A 19,583-nucleotide genomic window follows, 5' to 3' on the forward strand; every position below is an offset into this window, starting at 1 on the left:
GGTGGTAATGGTGCACCCAATATGTGTATTGTCCCTTTCAAAGACCCCAGCTACCCACCTACATTACCATCCACTTCCCATCATGAAGTGTGAACAGAAGGGATGGATGTCACTTCTGGGCCGAAGGTTTTAAGAAGTGGGTATACCTTCTTCTATTGGTCGGAAACAGAGTCCCCAAAGCCCCAGAGGGTGATAGGAACCCAAGATGGAAGGAACCTTGAGAGAATATAAAAAAGCAGGAACCCTGGCTCTTCCCCTCACTGGCTCTGATCTGAAGCGTGTTTTTTGGCCTAATCTTCTAGTTGGAGTAGATTAGTGGTTCTCAAAGTGAGGGGACCATAGGATTCCCAAAGATCCTTTCATGGTGTCCATGAGGGTAAAACTGTTTTTATAATATTACCAGATATTATTACATGTTCACAGTCATTCTCTTAAGAGCTTGTGGAGTGTTTTCTACACAACACAGGATGACATCGTGGCTCTGATGGCTGATGGAACACGTGCATTCTTATGTTTTAAAAATTTCTTCTGTTTAATTTCTAATAAATATTAATAGATGTAATTCACATAAGCAAAAGCTCCACAGGGTCATTAATGATTTTTAAGAGTGTAAGAGCTCTTGAGACCAGACATTTGACAATTTTTGAGCTGGATATTTTCTAACGTTTAGGATAAGTCTTTAAAAGTTTGTGAAGTAATTGTTGTATATACACAAACTAATGATAGCATTTTTAAGTTGCTATGCCTCTTTTTTCCATACCAAGTTGTGGTGGAGATTAAAATACTCTGGAATCTATTTTTAAAAGATTTCTTTCCAGAAAAGTGTAGATACTTCTTTCTTTATGTATCAGGAATTATACTAGCCTAATTCCTCCTTATGACATGGTCAGTTGCCTTAAACAAATTATAAAATAGGAAGGGTAAAAGTATTTTTTCCAGAGGAATGGATTGTAATGTGCCATTCTAAACAAGTAAATCTGATGATTACATTTCTAGCAAACTGTTTGTTTGTTTTATAAATTTTATTGGAATATAGTTGATTTACAATGTTATGTTAGTTTCAGGTGTACGGAAAAGTGACTCAGTTATACATATATTCATTCTTTTTCAGATTCTTTTCTCATATAGGTATCACAGAATATTGAGTAGAGTTCCTTGTGCTATGCAGTAGGTCCCCGTCAGTCATCTATCTTATATATATATATTATAGTAATGTGTGTACATTAATCCCAAACTCCTGATTTATCCCTCCCCCCTACACTTCCCCTTTGGTAACCATAAGTTTTTTTTCGATATCTGTAAGTCTGTTTATGTTTTATAAATAAATTCATTTGTATCATTTAAAAAAATTAAATTCCACATGTAAGTGATATCATGTGATATTTGTCTTTCTCTGTTTGACTTACTTCACTTAGTATGATAATCTCCAGGTCCATCCATGTTGCTGCAAATGGCATTATTTCATTCTTTTTTATGGCTGAGTAATAATCCATTGTATATATGTACCACATCTTCTTTATCCATTCCTCTGTCGATGGACATTTAGGTTGTTTCCATGTCTTGGCTATTGTAAATAGTGCTGCAGTGAACACTGGGGTGCATGCATCCTTTCAGATTATGGTTTTCTCCCACTCCCCCCAGGAGTGGGATTGCTAGATCTACATTTCTAGCAATCTTAATAACATACCTGCTGTGCTCATCCAGGGGTCTGGATAAAGATGCTTATTACACTTTTGATAGAAACAAACCAATACAACTTTGATTGTGTCCCTTTCTTAGAGACTTTTCATAGTTTCTTTCAGGTCCTTAGGGTTAAGCCCCATCTTGCACAAAGCTCTTCTGGATCTTCCCCCTCCACTCCACTGTCCTGGCCTCACCTCTGAGCCCTCTCCCTCCAGCTTTGACTCTATTCCAGGTCCAACTTTTAAACACATTTTTATCCAAGAAGATGCTTGATTTACAATCTCAATACACCTATGCTTCTTTTTTTTTAATTGAAGTATAGCTGATTTACAATATTGTGTTAGTTTCAGGTGTACAGTATAGTGATTTGATTTTTTTGCAGATTATAGTCCGTTATAGCTTATTACAAGATATTGGGTATAGTTTCCTGTGATATATAGTAAATCCTTGGTTCTTACGTATTTTATGTATAGTAGTTTATATCTGTTAATCCCATAACCCCTAATTTGTCCGCCCCTGCTCCCTCTCCCCTTGGTGACCGTAAATTGTTTTCTATGTCTGTGAGTCTGTTTCTGTTTTGTATATAGACTGATTTGTATTAATATTGTGTGTGTGGATATATAGATATAGATATAGATATATAGATATGCCACAAGTTCTTAAGCCAATCATCTGTTTTTGGGCACTTGGGTAGTTTCCATGTCTTGGCTATTGTAAATAGTGCTGCAATGAACATTTGGGTGCATGTATCTTTTTGAATTATGGTTTTCTTCAGATATATGCTCAGGAGTGGGATTACTGGATCATATGGTAGTTCTATTTTTAGTTTTTTAAGGAATCTCCATTCTGTTTTCCATAGTGGCTGCACCAATTTACATTCCCACCAACAGTGTAAGAGAGTTCCCTCTCCAGTATTTGTTATTTGTAGATTTTTTCATGATGGCCATTCTAACTGGTGTGAGACGATACCTCATTGTGGTTTTGATTTACATTTCTCTAATAATTAGTGATGTTGAGTGTATTTTCATGTGCCTGTGTTTCTTACCTCTCAGCCCTTGTGATTCCCTGTTCCAGGACACCAGTGGGATCCAAAGAGAGAAACCTACTACTTATCCTATAGGATCACGATCCAGGTGTGACTGTTCTGGCAGCAAGCCTTGCCCAACAGCCGATTTGGATAAGACATGAGGCCTCCTTATGCCATAAAGGAGATCTGCCTGTGTATGGCAACATTGTTCAGTGTGTTAAAGAAATGACTCAGAAAAGGGCTTTCCAGATAGCCAAACACAAAACACTCATGAAATATATGGAAGTGAAATCCTCAATTACCTAAATTTATGGACACTGGTACATTTAGAGAAAGGCAGTATCTGTCATTTATTGAACACACACAACACACACCTCAGAGACCAGTTCAAAGTCCGGATTGCTATTTGAGGAATATAGGTATGGTTGCTAATTTATTTTGACTAATTGGTGGAGTTGATTTAAATTATGCATGATAATGCTTTACAGTGTATTTCACAAAAGTAACGAAGGCGGAGTTTAAAAAGTTCTGGGCTTTTAAGCTTTTCTTGGGAAAAGATGAAAGAATGCCATTGTTTCTTTCTTTAAAACAGTATTAAAACACTAGAACTCACGGAGTAAATATAAGAGAAGTCTGTTTGTGTTTAAGGAAATGCATAGACTTCTACAGTCTTATCTAGCAGAATATCTGAAACAAGAACTGTACAGGTCTCGTGTAGCTCATCTTCCACATGAAGACAGTTGCTGGTGAATGGGGAGGGAATCCAGCTCTCTATGTGCATGGCTTTCTGTGTTAATAGCAATGATAATGGTAACTAACATTTATTAGATGTTTACTATGTTCTGAGCATTTTGTTTGCATTGTCTTTAAATGCTTATAACATCGTAGAAGTTGAATATTATTGTTTCCAATTTAATATCCTTACAGATAAGGAAACTGAGCCACAGAGAAGTTAAGTCCCTTACCTAAGGTCACACAGCAGTAAAGACAGGATTTGAACCTATGTAGACTTGTTCCCTAGCCTAACATCCTTAACCCCTAAATTATACTGTTCAGTAATCACTGAATGAAGAAACTTCAAGGCCTTCCTTGAGGGATCTTTCTTTCCATCTGTATAAAGGACTATAAACTGCAAGAACTTTCACAGAACATTTAATCAGCTCAGTACTTCAATTGGAAGAATTTCCTTTTAAACTAAGCTATTAATCTGTTTTAGGAAAACCAGAGCCAGATATAGGATACTCCTCTCTTTCATTCAATTCAACTCACCTCAGCTCAATGGGGAGAAAAGGGAACCCTACACTGTTGGTGGGAATGTAAATTGGTGTAGCCACTATGGAAAACAGTAGGGAGATTCCTCATAAAACTAAAAATAGAGCTACCCTATGACCCAGCAATCCCACTCCTGGGAATATATCGAAAAAAACCCCAAAACAGTAATTTGAAAAGGTACATGCACCCCAATGTTCATAGCAACATCATGTACAACTGCCAAGATATGGAAGCAACCTAAGTGTCTATCAACAGAAGTATAGATAAGGTATATGTACTACATATATATACAATGGAATACTACTCAGCCATAAAAAAGAATGAAATTTTGCCATTTGCAACAACATGGTTGGACTTGGAGGGTTTTACGCTAAGTGAAACAAGTCAGAGAAAGACAAATACTGCATGATATTACTTAAATGTGGAATCTAAAAAAGTACAACAAACTAGTGAATATAACAAAAAAAAAAGAAACAGACTCATAGATACAGAGAATAAACTAGTGGTTACCAGCGGGAAGGGGGAAGGGGGGAAGGGCAATATAATGGTAGGGAATTAAGAGGTACAAATTATTATGTATAAAATAAGTTACAAGGATATATTGTATAACACAGGGAATATAGCCAATATTTTATATTAACTGTAAATGGAGGATAATCTTTAAAAATTGTGAATCATTATATCGTACACTTGTAACATTTAAAATTGTATACCAACTGCACTTCAATAAAGAAAACTGAGCTCAATTAAGTTCATATTATTGGATGTACATGTACATTGCATGCTGGGTTTGGGGAGGGAGATTGTAATTCAAATATCAGTAAGGCATTATCTCTGCTTTCTAGGAACACAGAATCTCTTGGGGGCAGGAATAGGGGAGGCTATAACCCCAAACTATAATCGCAGGTTTGAGGTGGCATATGCTGGGGGCCGCAGTACTTCGGCCAGAGTAGGGAATGGGCAGGGGACTGTGCCAGAAGAGAGAAGGTAAGCTTGAAGGTAAACTTGAGGCTTTTTTTTTTTTTTTAAAGATTTATTGATTGATTGATTGATTGATTGCTATGTTGGGTCTTCGTTTCTGTGCTAGGGCTTTCTCTAGTTGTGGCAAGTGGGGGCCACTCTTCATCACGGTGCGCGGGCCTCTCACTATCGTGGCCTCTCTTGTTGCGGAGCACAGGCTCCAGACGCGCAGGCTCAGTAGTTGTGGCTCACGGGCCTAGTTGCTCCGCAGCATGTGGGATCTTCCCAGACCAGGGCTCGAACCCGTGTCCCCTGCATTGGCAGGCAGATTCTTAACCACTGCGCCACCAGGGAAGCCCCTAAACTTGAGGCTTTTTACCATTGTATTTCCAGCCCTAGGAGACCATGGGTTCAACAAATATTTGTCACATGAACCATTGACATCCCTTAAAGTAGTATGTAGGATCTGAAAAGATTTCATGGAGAAGAAAGCATTTGAAATGGATATTTCTTAAGTTTTAGGGGAGGGGAGCATTTCATTCTGTGGCTGCAGAATATGCCAAGGACAGATACTTAATAAAAAATGTTTGAGAAGGAGATGGCCGGGACCGCTGACTGTTGTTGAATTGAGATGAGTAGGTGATAATGATGAGGATTTAGCTGACATGTATGATACGTCTCTGGAGGGCCAGATGTTTTTAAGAACATGCTCTCATTTACTCTCCAGAATTGCAGAGTTTGTGGTAGACCCAAACGTGCTACCCAGCTCTCCCTGCAAAGAGCTGCTCCCAGCTGTGGAGAGTGTGGTCGGCTGACAGTTCCTGTTCTGCTGTCACCTCCTCCCGAGCTGGCCTCAGCTGCAGGGAGCCACCTGCCAGCGTGCCCTTTCTGGGGACAGCCCAAGATAGTGACTGAATGATGCTGGAGCTACTCTGTGGGTTTTATTTGCTCCAGGGTTCCCTCCAGGGCTGGCCATGGTGGTGTTGGGCTTTCACACCAACAGGAGTCACTCCACTGTCATCCCAGATAGATGTTTTCTATCAGGAAAGCTCTGGTCATCTGTGGCCCCCAGAGGAAGCCAAAGCTCCGGCCAACTGTGCCCACTCTTGGCTTGGCTGCTTCAATCAATCTTTTTTTTTTTTTTTTTAATAGTAATCTTTTTTTTTTTTTTTTTTTTTATTATATTTATTTGGCTGTGTTGGGTCTTCATTTCTGTGCGAGGGCTTCCTCTAGTTGCGGCAAGCGGGGGCCACTCTTCATCGCTGTGCGCGGGCCTCTTCACTATCGCGGCCTTTCTTGTTGCGGAGCACAGGCTCCAGACGCGCAGGCTCAGTAATTGTGGCTCACGGGCCTAGTTGCTTCGCGGCATGTGGGATCTTCCCAGACCAGGGCTCGAACCCGTGTCCCCTGCATTAGCAGGCAGACTCCAAACCACTGCGCCACCAGGGAAGCCCTTCAATCAGTCTTTTAAGTCTCAGCTGAACTGAAACTGTTTCCTTATTCCAAGCTTTCATAATACCCCTTATAGAATTGGCAACAATTTGCAATCACCTATTTGCTTCCTCCTCTCTGTTCCACAAGGCTATGACTCCAGGGGGGCATGGGTCACCCTTAACGTCCCACCTCTGAGCACACTGCTTGGTATACAGTAGGAACTCAATTTACATTTGTTGAAGGTATGAGTTATTACCTATTAACAACAACTGTTGTTGTTATTGTTGTCGTTCTAGGCTCACAGTATTATGTCTTTGATTATTTCCAAATGACCAAATAGGGTGGTCAGAGACCAATAGCCACTCAAAACTTCTCCTTATATTTACTGCTGAGGTCATGTTTAATCTTCCTCAGGAGAGGTCCAGGTCCAAAGACAATTCTGACATCTTCCAGGAAGGGAGGCTCCATGGGCGTTCTCAGATGCCTGTCCCAGTGTCTGGAAACCTCTTAAGTTTGTAAGCTATTTGGTTTGTAAACTCCTTTAAAACCAAAGCCATGCGTGGCACCTTTTGACCTTGTTATATCTTCCTCTTGGGAAGATTTTTCATCTTGAAATGTGGCAAAGTTATGAAATATTGAAGACATGTTCCCTTTAACTTTTGCCCTACAATCTCACGCAGTAGAAAACCAGACTCAGGCGTTTCTGACATAGGTTGCTGCTCAGAGAGGCTGTTTCAACTTCATAGAGATGATGACTTTTAAAGATTTCAATTGTGCAGACTTTTTAGCTTTTATCTTTTCAGACTAGCCTGATCTTTTTTTGTAATCATAAATATATTCTTCAATATAAAGTTAATATATTGACAACACAGAGAATTTTGAAAAGAGAGAAAACAGGAAAAAAATGTCACATTCCCGGCCATCTTATGTGTTTGCCTATGAGGTGAATTTTCTGTCTGGTAAAGGCTTATTCTTCCAGAGTTGCTCTGAAACCAAACTTATCCCAATCCTGCACAGTTGTGGATTTGGAATTAGAAAACTCAGGCTTGAGGCTCTATTGCCTAATAGCTGTGTGTGCTTCCCCAACTTACACAACCTCTCTGTGTCTGGTTTTCTCCTTAGTAAAATAGGGATGGTGATTCCTGTTAGTGACCTAGTAGAATGCATTGGGGGATCAAGCAAGATAGGGCAAAACGCCTTTTAAGCCCTCTTAATGTAAACATAAGCTTCTATTATCACTGGTCTTTCTCTGGATTTTTTCTGACCCCTGTGTTTACAGTGGCTGCTGCTGGTCCATCTACATCCCCTGGAGCCTCACACTGTAGCTCCCACAGGCTCATCTTCACTGCAGCATTTGCCTCTCTTTCACCCAAGGGCTTAATCTGGCAGCCAGTTCCTGGTAAATACACACAAGACAGGTTAATATCAGAGAATTAACACCTCCAGATCAGGCTACAACCAATGACTGATGGAAACCGATCTGTATACACCCTGGTTTACCTGCTTTTTGTGGGGAACACTTAGAGTCTCATAGACTACACTGGATCCCAGAGCTTCCCTGGTGTCATTAAGCTCTAGGTGCCCACAGCGATAACCAGCTCAACTATACACCATTTTTGGGGCTTCCTGAATCATTTATTGGCTCCCTTCCCTTTACTGACTCACTAGTCCACTCTCTAACTTGTATTTCCTGGGATTACCCCCCAAATAAACTACTTGTACTTGAATTCTTGTCTCAGGGTCTATTTCTGAGGGTACCCCAAACTCAGCCAGTATGAGTCACAATTGTTTCAGATAGAAATGGCACACATCCAATTTAACTCAGTCTAGCCTAGATTAAAATTAAGAAAGTCGGTTCACTGACTATATAATGCAATGTCAGAAGGTGACAAATCCTATTCAAGGATGGTTGGATCCACTGAACTCATTGACTTGTTCTCTCTCTTTCTCAGCAGTGTTTTCCTTTATGTATAAGCTTATTTTCAGATAGAAAAGATGGTGGCTGTGAGGCTCCTCCCAGCCCACACTGCCCCTATAGCATGCAGAGCCTGAGAACGTAGACCTTTTGTCCACACCAGTATCAATTCCAGAGAAGGTGTCCTATTAACAGTATTGGGACACATGCTAGCCTCCAGAATGGTCACTATGTCCAGTGGTTGAAGTATGCTGGGTGGTCACCCCAGGAAAGGGACAGCATCCAGGTGGGACCACCTGGGATGAGTGAAGTGGGTTTGGCTTCAAAAGGATGTGGGCAGTGACAAGAATCCCACAAATGAGAAAATGCTTTCTGGGGTTGCAGTGTTCTTTCTTGACGATACCGTACATTTTTGGACATTTTTACCCCAACAGGAGTACTTGGAACTAACAATATAACAATAGAACCAGTGAATCCTTTTCCAAGTTCAGAACAGATGGCTTAGATGCCACCTTCTGTAATGGAGGAAAAGGAAAATATATGCATTAAACTGTAAAAATAATAATTATTTGTCAAGCACACATAGGACATGTTCTGAATCCCATGCTAAGTATTTTACACACATGATTTTATGTAACTCCCAGAGACAAACCCTGTGTCTAGTCATACAGATGACTAGGATTTTTATTTTATAAATGAGGAAACTGAATGAGTTTCTCAAAGTTTTTCAGCTCATAAGTGGCAGAGACATTTGCATCCAGGCTGGTGTGGTTTGAAGCCTGTGCTGTGGCCACCATGCGGCAGCGCCTGCCTGAAACTGATGCTTTGTGAACATCGCCTTGGTTGGACCTACATATACTAATGCTCATCTGCTGTTATGTTCCTTTTCAGTGTTCAGACGCAATAAAACAAACAAACAAACAAACGATAAAACCAAAACACTGATTGAATTCAAAGGTGGATTAACTCCTTCTTTCTTTCAAATCTCACACTTGAGGTTGGAGACTCTTTGGTCCAACACCAAAGTTTCCTTCTGATCCGAGAACTTGCAGACCTTACACTTAGAACCACCTGGCCTAGACAAGCCTTTTCATTTAACAATAGTATAATTGGAGTTGCCCTGGTCACTACATCGATTGTCCTTTTGCAGTGAGCCTACAAAATCTCTTGATTGAGTAGGCATTAGGTCAGATCAGATTTGATGAGGATTAATTTATGGAGTTTCTTTTTTTAAATTAAAAAAAATTTTTTTTAAATTTATTTTATTTTTTATTATTTTTATTTTTTTCTTTATTCTTTTTATTGTGGTAAAATATACATAACATAAAATTAACTCTCTTAATCACTTTAAATATACAGTTCAGTGGTATGAATACATTCATAACATTGTGCAACCATCACCACTATTCATATCCATAGCTCTTTTCATCTTGCAAAACTGAAACTCTATACCCATTAAACAATAACTCCCCATTCCTCTCTGCCCCCAGTCCCTGGCGACCACCATTCTACTTTCTATCTCCAATTCTGACTACTCTAAGTACCTCATATAAGTGGAATCATACTGTATTTGTCTTTTTGTGACTGACTTATTTCACTTAGCGTAATATCCTCAAGGTTCATCTATGTTGTATGTAGCCTATGTCAGAATTTCCTTCCTTTTTAAGACTGAGTAATATTCCCTTGTATGTATATATCACATTTTGCTTATCTATTCATTCATTGATAGACACTTGGGTTGCTTCCCATTTTAGCTATTGTGAATAATGCTGCTATAAACATGGATATGCAAATATCTCTTTAAGATTCTGCTTTCAATTCTTTTGGGTACATACCCGGAATTGCTGGATCATATGGTAATTCTATTTTTAATTTTTTGAAGAATTACCATACTGTTTTTCATAGTAGCTGTACCATTTTACACTCCCATAATTTGTGGAGTTTCTTAATCAGCTCTCTAGGACCATCTCTCTTACTGGGGCTGTAGGCTGCAGCTCTAAGTATTTTGTGCTTGATAAAAAACAGAACTGTATTTGTATTCCTTTTAGACATTTTGCAATTTTGTTGTTGTTAAAAGATGTAGGAGGTAACTGGGGTATGAGTCTAATTATCTCTGTGATCAGCTGATGAGTGAATTACCCATACATTTGAAAGTGCTAAATTCTCTCATTGGTTTGGCCAATATTTATTCATCTACTCTTGTACATCAAGGTCTGTGCTAGGTGCTGGGGACACAACAGTGACCCAGACAGAAACAAACTACCCCACAAATAAATATATAACTACAAATTGTGATAAGGATTCTGAAAGAGTTCAAAGGCAGATTACATCAGTCAGTTTCCAGTGTATGAACCAGAAAAAAATCTAGGTATTTTAAACTGGATGTAAGTTAATACAAGGAACTGGGTGTTTGGAGAAATCAGTGGAGGGGATGAAGGAGCAGCTTAATCTTGGGTTTCAGGAGTGTCTCCCAGAACACTGTAGAACTGTCTCACCAGGGCCGCCACCACAGTGGAACTTGACCAGAGTCAAGAACTCACTGCCACCCACATAGGTGTCTTATCGAAGCTGCCCCTGAACATCTGGGGAGCTGCTGAGTGGATACCCAGGGCCATGATCCATAATTTAGGAAGCCAGATCAAGAGACACCATGACCACTAATGTCACTATACCCTCTCCCTCTTCACTGTCAGGAATCTGAAAACTGAGACAGTATGGAAAAAACTCATGTTCTCATGATGGCGCCAGTAGCAATTGCCAGGTAGAACCAGGCCAGCATCCAGAACCTTAGCTGCAAGGGAGTCAGCAATGCAGTTAGCACATCCGTCCTCTCCAAGCATGGACATGGAGTGGGTCCATCTAAAGGGGCCAGTGCAGGATATTGATTTAGTTTGGGAAGTAGGGAAGGCTGCTTCAAGAAAGCAACATTTCAGCTGAGACATGAAAAATGAGCAGGATTTGGAACACAGTCAAGGAGTGAGAGGTGGTCTATGTAAAAGGAACAGTGAGAGAGAAGGTCTTGTGCTAAGAGGGTGCCTGGTGTGCCTGGGGAGCTGGACGGCAGCTGGTGGAGCAGGATGGGTTAGAGGGAGAGCAACAGGCTGGAGGGCAGGGAAGGCCTGCTCACCTAGGGCCTTCTGGGTCGCTTCTAAGATTACTACGATGGAACTCTAACTGCAGTGGAAAGTCATTGGGCTATTTAAACAGGATAGAATTGATCAGCTTTATATTTATGAAGGTTATCCTTGCTGATGTGTAACAGTGGTTTAGAGGCAGCTGGAGGAGAAATGGGGCTAGTAAGCTTAGTGAGGAGTTGTCGTTCAGATGAAGGTGATGTCGGTGCAGGTGATGCAGAGAATGGAGGAACAGGAATTGCATTTCGGAGGCAGAGGACTTGAGGCTGGGCTAGTGGAAGCAGAGGTAAGGGTGAGGGAGGAAAGAATCTAGGCGAGACTCCTAAGTGTCGCATCTGAACGGCTGGAGGGGATGCTCACACTACTTAGTGCAACGGGGAAGGCAGGTAGAGGAGGTTTGCCTCTACGACCTCACCTCTGAGGTCACATAGTGTCACTGCTACCACAGTGACAAGTGCCCCCAGATTCAAGGTGAAGAAACAAAGGCCTCACATCTCAATGGAAGGGGTTTTAAAGCATCGCTGCAAGAACATCATGGGAGAAGGGAAATATTGTTATGGACATTTTAGAAAGTATAGTTTGCTACACTATCCAAAAATAGGGTGATCTTTCCATTTATTCAAGTCTTCTGTTGTGTCTCTTTGTAGATTTTTAGATTATTTTTACTCCTAGAGATTGGGCACTTTTAGAGTAGATTACTCTGCTATGTTGTCTTATTTGATGAGACTGTAATTGGAATAATTTCTTCAATTGTATTTCCTAACTAGTTATGGTTTACACAGAAAAGCTATAGTACTTGTGTGTTAATTTTGTAGCCGTTCACACTAGCGAATGTCTTGGGGGAAGAATTAGTTTAAGACATTGCTCAATTACCGGGTCACTATTTGTTTCTCACTTTTCATTGTCATGTGACATGGTTTCCACAGTCTAGTCAAGCCCGAAAGAAGATAGAAATGGGTCATTCTTTCATTGTATCATTCACCAAAAGAATCTGTGATTCAAATTTGTAAATCCACCTTGTAGAGATATGTTCCTTGTCATGATAGAAGTAATTCTCCTTACAGATTTTCCTTTGTGCTTTTGGCCCTTGAGGTCTCCATTTTACAAAATGGAGGGAAGAGTTTGAAGCTGTCTGATTTATTTTAATACTGTCATAAGGAAGGCTAGATTGTAGAGCTGGGGGTGTTCCAGCATCAAAATATATTACCTTTTGTTATTAAAATAAAATATTGTTATTATATTATTACTAGTATTTATCTCTATTAGAGATGATTTTTATTTATTCTTCTTTATTTTTGCTTTATTTTTGCTTTTTATTTGCTTTTTTTGCTTTATTTGCTTCTTTATTTTTCAATTTCCCATATAATGCTTGCATAATAGAAAAGTGAAAAATTCATGCAAATTCCTTACAAAACATTTTGAAAATACAGGCAAGTAAAAGGAAAAAATATAAAGTGACTTGAAATCTTGCTACCTAGAGATAAGCACTCGATATTTTGGGATCCAAATTTATAGAATTTCTCAAGTAAAAATGGGATTGTACTCTACATATCTTATTTACCCTGTTCTTATAAATAACGAATCCCATACGAATAAATGTTCTTCAGACATAACATTTCAAAAACTGCATATTCTGAGGCTTTTCATGAATACTACTTAGAGAAGTTGACTGCATCCACACTCTGGCCAGAGGTATAAACAATCCCCTCCCTACTCCAGCTTTCCCAGCATTGGTGACTAAAAGAGTTGGAAAATCTTATTACTGTTTTAATTGGCAGCTCCCTAATTATTAATAAGATTGATCATTTTCCCAAAAGATTCAATGGGCAATTGCCTTTGCCAGGATTGCTTGAAAATTCTATCACAGTAAAACAATGGGAGAGACATCCGTATGGGTGAATTTGTAAATATTTAATATTCAAGTTGTCATATCTCTAGGTTCAGTCCGTTTCACATGCATACACTCACTAAATCCCTATTTTTAATCATTGACAAATATCTATTGATGGTCTACTATGTGACAAGCCCTGTTCTGGGTACTGGTGACAGAACAGTGAGTGGAAGTGGCAAAGTCCCTGGTGCAGACACTATGAGGAGAAACAAACAAGCAACAATGTGTGATAACACCAGGGCAGAACATGGGATCCAGTCTGGGGGCTGCAGCGTGATGGAGTGGAGGGGGGTGCTGGGTATTACAGGGGGCTCAAGGGAGACCTCTGGATGAGATGATATTTGGGTAGAGACTTAGATGAAGCAGGGAGTGAGTGAGCCATGCAGGCATCTGGGGAAGAGTGTTCCAGGCAGAGGGACCAGAAAGTGCAAAGTTCCTGGGCAGGAATGTCCTGTCTTGATGGAGGAGCAGCTGGGGCAGAATGAGGGGTGGGAGCAGTGGTCCAAAGTGAGATCAGAGAGGTGGAGGGGCCAGGTCATGTGAAGGTTTGTAGGTTCTGGCCAGGAAGGACTCAGATTTATTCAGAAGGAGCTCAGAAAGGAGGTGGAGAAATTAGTATGACGCTACTGCCACGGTTAGGCTGAGCAGCCAGTGGTGCACAGGGATATCAGCCATCTCTCCCAGCAGGCCTGCCCTGCTCTGCCATCCTCAGGACAGCCCAATCTCTCTCCTCTAAGGTCAGACCAGGGACAGAGGGAGTGGGTGTCTTATGAGGTTTGCTGGGTGCTAAAGGGTCTGTGTGACAGGCAATCACAATACCTAAGAGTGACAAGGCAGGATGGGTGGGTGTCACCTTCAGAAGCCGGTTTGACAAGCCTGGGTCTCGCACTTTCGGGGTTGACAGGAACATGCTGGTGACTTAGAGAAAAAGCAAGGTGGAGGCACCAGAGACTTCAACAAAATGCCCCAAAAAGAAGTGACAGACACGGATGCATCGTGGGTACCAAATCACTCCATATTTAATCTCCGTATGAGGTACTGAGCATCTATAAATGACAGCAAGAGGCAGCCTGGCAGGCTGCTGTGGGTTTCACTTGCCAGTTAGGGACTAGCTGGAGGTTTTTCTCATGTCTGAAATGTCACTTCTGAACACAAAAACTAAGCAAAGTGGGTTCAAAGTCCCAAGTCCAGCCCTCTACTCACAAACCAGGTCAATGAGCTGTCAAGCAGGAAGGACTTGGAAGGACCAGGACCGAGGACCCTACAGGCAGCATTGATCATCTCCAAGGCCTGACCCAGAGACCTCATGTGGAGAGTATCACACAGAAAGCTCACAGGGAGAACCAGGGCACACGAGGGGCTAGATTCCTTGTGTTGATGTGGTGGTCATTGTCCTAAGCTCTATCTTAGGGGAACAATCAGTACCAGAGCTCCCTTCACTGTCCAGGCCTCTTCAAGGATGGCAGAAAACCCATCTTTTCCAGGAAGCCCTCCTGCCCATCTCAGCTCACACTCATCTCCCTTCTCTGGCCTTTGTGGACCTCTGGATGGCAACACTCGTTTAGCACTTAATTGTTCTAGAAGGTAAACTTCATGAGGCTGATGACTGTTCTGCTTATTTCTATACCCCCAGTGTAGGAACCATGGTGGTATCTCAATGAACAGTTATTAAAAGGATACATTTTATTTTTTTGTAATTTTAAAAAATTAAAGTATAGTTGATTTACAATGTTGTATTAATTTCTGCTATACTGAAAAGTTATTCAGTTATACATATATATATATATACATATATACATATATATGTATATATATATATGCATTCTTTTTTAAAATATTCTTTTCCATTATGGTTTATCACAGGATATTGAATATAGTTCCCTGTGCTATGCTGTAAGACCTTGTTGTTTATCCATTCTTTATAAAAAACTAACATCTGCTAAGTCCAACCTCCCACTCCATCCCTCCCCCAACCCCCTCCCACCAGTCTGTTCTCTAAGTGAAATGGATGAATTTTAAATTCTTTTAAGGGTGTATAGATATTCTTATAAACTTAGGATGAGATCAGATCTTGTTTGTTGTCATCTCTGTCCTTTTTCTTCTTCCTCCCCCATATTATCAAGCAGACACCATCAGTGGCTCATCCATATGACCTCGGCCCACTCCAAAATCAGCTACAGAGAGTTCCCGTCTACACAGTGCTTCTTTTGGCTCTGCCATAGGTGAGGGCTTGGTCCTCGTGTCCTGGACATTCTCCAAAGAGTCAAATCTGCCAGGATGACCCTCAGTCAATAAAAGATGGGAATTGGTAGATAGCTTCCAGATTCCTTGCTTCTTGGTGGAATAATTCTGTGTGCAGCCCACAGTCTCTCAGAAGCCCCCAGAGGACTGAGCCCAGCTGCTGGCAGTGGTTGCCCACATATAGTGCACCCTCATGGCTTTCTTACTTTCCCTTTCCCAGGTCATCACTGTCTTACTCTATTTCCTGGGACCACCTCCTAAATCCTAAATAAACTACTGATACCCAAATCCTCACATCAGGGGCTGCTTTGGGGGAACCCAAACTAAGACACTTACCTATGGTGCTTAGAAAAGCTGTGCATATGGGATTCCTGTGAAGATGGAGTGAAGTGATGCAAGTAAGGTGCTCAGCAGAGCTTGGTCTACGGTAAATGTCTGGCCCCATCAGCCACTATCGCTGTTGTGGTCCATGTTGACGGTGCACAAACAATATTTGTGCATTCTTCATCTTTGAGGTGGGATTTTGAGGAGGAATTGAGGCAAAGACCAAAGAGCACCCAGGACAACAATAATGGTGGAAATCAACGAGGAGGAACAGAGGCAAAGATCAAAGACAAAGCCATGAGAAGCAGCACACACTAGGTGTTCGCCTGTGTGGTACCAATTGCAGAAGAAGTAATACATCACCCTGGGCCAATGGGGAGAGCTTCCCATATTTTCAAGAGCAGTGATGTAGCCCTGCAGCCAGCTGGAGTATAAGGATATTTACAAGCTGATGGCAAGGGTCTATTAAGACAAACCTGGCAGGAATGGTCAGAAATTTGGCTTCCTTTGAAGGGACAGGCAGATTCTGTATATCTAGTTGCAGAGGAGCAGTTGGTCCAGTCTCTGAAGCCTGTGCACAGAGAAGTGGAAAGCAAAGGCATGGGCAGAGCTAGAACCCTGAAGATTTGAGAATCAGCAAAGGTTAAAGTCTGTACTTGGGTCAACAGATACATGCTACTATATATAAAATAGGTAGTCAACAAGGACCTACTGTATAGCACAGGGAACTCTACTCAGTAATCTGTAATAACCTATATGGGAAAAGAATCTGAAAAAGAATGGATATATGTATATGTATAACTGAACCACTTTGCTGTACACCTGAAACTAACACAACATTGTAAATCAACTATACTACAATATAAAGTAAAAATTAATTTAAAAAAGTCTGTACCTGCAGAAGAAGCATTTAAATCTTTGCACTTTTTTGACTGTCTCTGAAAGAGATCAGATCCCACAGGGGACTTTGGCAGTGACTGTGAGTAGTGGCAGACCACTGGCATGCCACCATCATACCAACAAGTGTAATTGGTTCTATAGTGACTTTTCAGGACTAGGGTTTGTGCCTGACAACGTTTGATTCTGTAGAATGAAGGTCCCTTTGGAGTCCCAGTGCCTCTGTGCACAGTCAATAAACATATGTAGAAGGTGGGGAAGCAAAACAAAGCCAGTGACATCAAGGTAGGAGGGGAGAGGGAAGAAGAAAGCAGTGAGTCCTCAGCAGATGCTCTGCCCGGTTTGGCTTAGTGGGGTCAGGGCCCCGGGGTGGCTGCCTTCTCTCAGTCCTGCCGGCTGGGACCAAAACAGACAAGATGTTCTCACTGATGTGGTTTCTTGCCAAACCACCACTGTAATTTACAGCTTACCCCAACATGGGGCAGGTTGGCTTCTCACCTGCTTTTTATGAACGGTGTGATTGCATCATTGTAGGGAAGACATAAAGTAGGCTGGGAAAGGGGAGTGCAGATGTTCCACCAGTATGGACAAACTGGTCAGGTCATAAAGCACCCAGAGACTGGGTACAGGTACTGGGGAGAATCTGCAAAACCAAGCCATCTGAGACTTTTGGAGTCGTTCTGAACCCTGGGAGATATCCTTTGTCATATTGTGGTTTAGGATAAGAAATACATATATTTGGTTTTTGTCCCCTTTTCTGGCACAGAGCTACTAAAACCCTTGGAATTTCCTAAATAAGAGTGACAAAGGTGTCTTTTGTTATGTTAATGAAGTGACTTTTGGACCTTACCTGGGGGTGGGGCTGGAACCAACCGTGTGATTGGAGAGTTCAGTTTCCCCCTCCTCCCACAAGCGCTGTGGAGGGAAGAGGGGCTGGAGATTGAGTTCAATCAATCACCAATGGCCAAAGATTTAATCAATCGCACCTCTGTGATGAGGCCTCCATAAAACCCCAGAGCTCTGGTTGGTGAACACATGGAGGTTTGGGGGAGGGCACAGGAGCTCCACGCCCTTTCCCCAAACGAGGCCCTTAGGCCCTTGGCCTCTCTTCCATCCAGCTGTTCCTAAGTTGTATCCTTCTCTAATAAACCAGTTATCTAGTAAGTATACAGTGTTTCTCTGAGTTCTGTGAGCTGCTCTAGCAAACTAATTGAATCCAAGGAAGGGGTTGTTGGAACACCTGATCTATAGCCAGTGGGTCAGAAGAACAGGTGACAACCCCTTACCCTGTGGGATCTGATGCCACCTCTGAGTAGCCATTGTGAGGACTGGGTTGAATTGTAGGACACCCCACTGGGGTCAGAGAGAAACTTCCCCCGCAACACACACACTGGAAATTGACACCTACCTTCACCTTGGTCCCTGGGATTCCAAGTGTGCCTTAGGGGTGATTGGGGCTCATAAAGCTAATCCCCTTTTATCTGTGAGATACTGTGGTGAACATGCAGATACCTAAGGTGTCAATAAAGTTACAGCGAGTTATTAGTTATACTTTGATCCTGGGCGTGACTAATTTCCTTATGAAATTTAACCAAAAGCCTAAACCTCCTGATCGCTGTTCCGTGTGATCCAGTGGCAGAGGGACCTAGAGACTGTCATACAGAGTGAAGTAAGTCAGAAAGAGAAAAACAAATACTGTATGCTAACACATACATATGGAATCTAAAAAAAAAAAAGGTTCTGGTGAACCTAGGGGCAGGACAGAAATAAAGATGCAGAAGTAGAGAATGGACTTGAGGACATGGGGAGGGGGAAGGGTAAGCTGGGACTAAGTGAGAGAGTAGCATTGACATATGTACACTACAAAATGTAAAATAGATAGCTAGTGGGAAGCAGCCGCATAGCACAGGGAGATCAGCTCAGTGCTTTGTAACTACTTAGAGGGGTGGGATAGGGAGGGTGGGAGGGAGATGCAAGAGGGAGGGGATATGGACATATTGTATACTTATAGCTGATTCACTTTGTTATACAGCAGAAACTAACACAACATTGTAAAGCAATTATACTCCAGTAAAGATGTTTAAAAAATTTTTGTTGTTGTTCATAGGATCACATTAAAGTAAGATCTTTCCTACTCAAAGATTATACAAATAATCTCCTGTGGTGCTCGTTTCGGCAGCACATATACTAAAATTGGAACGATACAGAGAAAATTAACATGGTCCCTGCACAAGGATGACACGCAAATTCGTGAAGCATTCCATATTTTTGTATGCTAACACATATATATGGAAACTAAAAAAAAAAAAAAATGGTTCTAAAGAACCTAGGGGCAGGACAGGAATAAAGATGCAGACATAGAGAGTGGACTTGAGGACATGGAGAGGGGGAAGGGTAAGCTGGGACGAAGTGAAAGAGTGGAATGGACATATATACACTAACAAACGTAAAATAGATAGCTAGTGGGAAGCAGCTGCATAGCACAGGGAGATCAGCTCGGTGCTTTGTGACCACCTAGAGGGGTGGGATAGGGAGGGTGGGAGGGAGGGAGACGCAAGAGGGAAGAGGTATGGGAACATATGTATATGTATAACTGATTCACTTTGTTATAAAGCAGAAACTAACACACCATTGTAAAGCAATTATACTCCAATAAAGATGTTAAAAAAAAAAACAACTCTCCTGTGGAATTTTCTGTTAGTGTTCTGATGTTTCTTAAACATCAACATTTCTAACACATCTGAAATTTATTTTTGCAAATTATTGCAAAATTTATTTTTCTCATGGTATATAACTATTTGCCCC

At 41.3% G+C, this 19,583-nt stretch overlaps 1 non-coding gene across 1 annotated transcript; it reads left to right on the forward strand.

Annotated features, from left to right (window-relative positions):
* The first annotated feature begins 18,941 nt into the window (after positions 1 to 18,941).
* LOC132375526 (U6 spliceosomal RNA) lies at positions 18,942 to 19,048 on the forward strand. The gene has a single exon (XR_009506070.1). It is a non-coding gene; the product is annotated as a U6 spliceosomal RNA (small nuclear RNA).
* The last annotated feature ends 535 nt before the right edge of the window (positions 19,049 to 19,583 follow it).

This window comes from Balaenoptera ricei, chromosome 11 (assembly GCF_028023285.1).
Source record: "Balaenoptera ricei isolate mBalRic1 chromosome 11, mBalRic1.hap2, whole genome shotgun sequence".
NCBI lineage: Eukaryota > Metazoa > Chordata > Mammalia > Artiodactyla > Balaenopteridae > Balaenoptera > Balaenoptera ricei.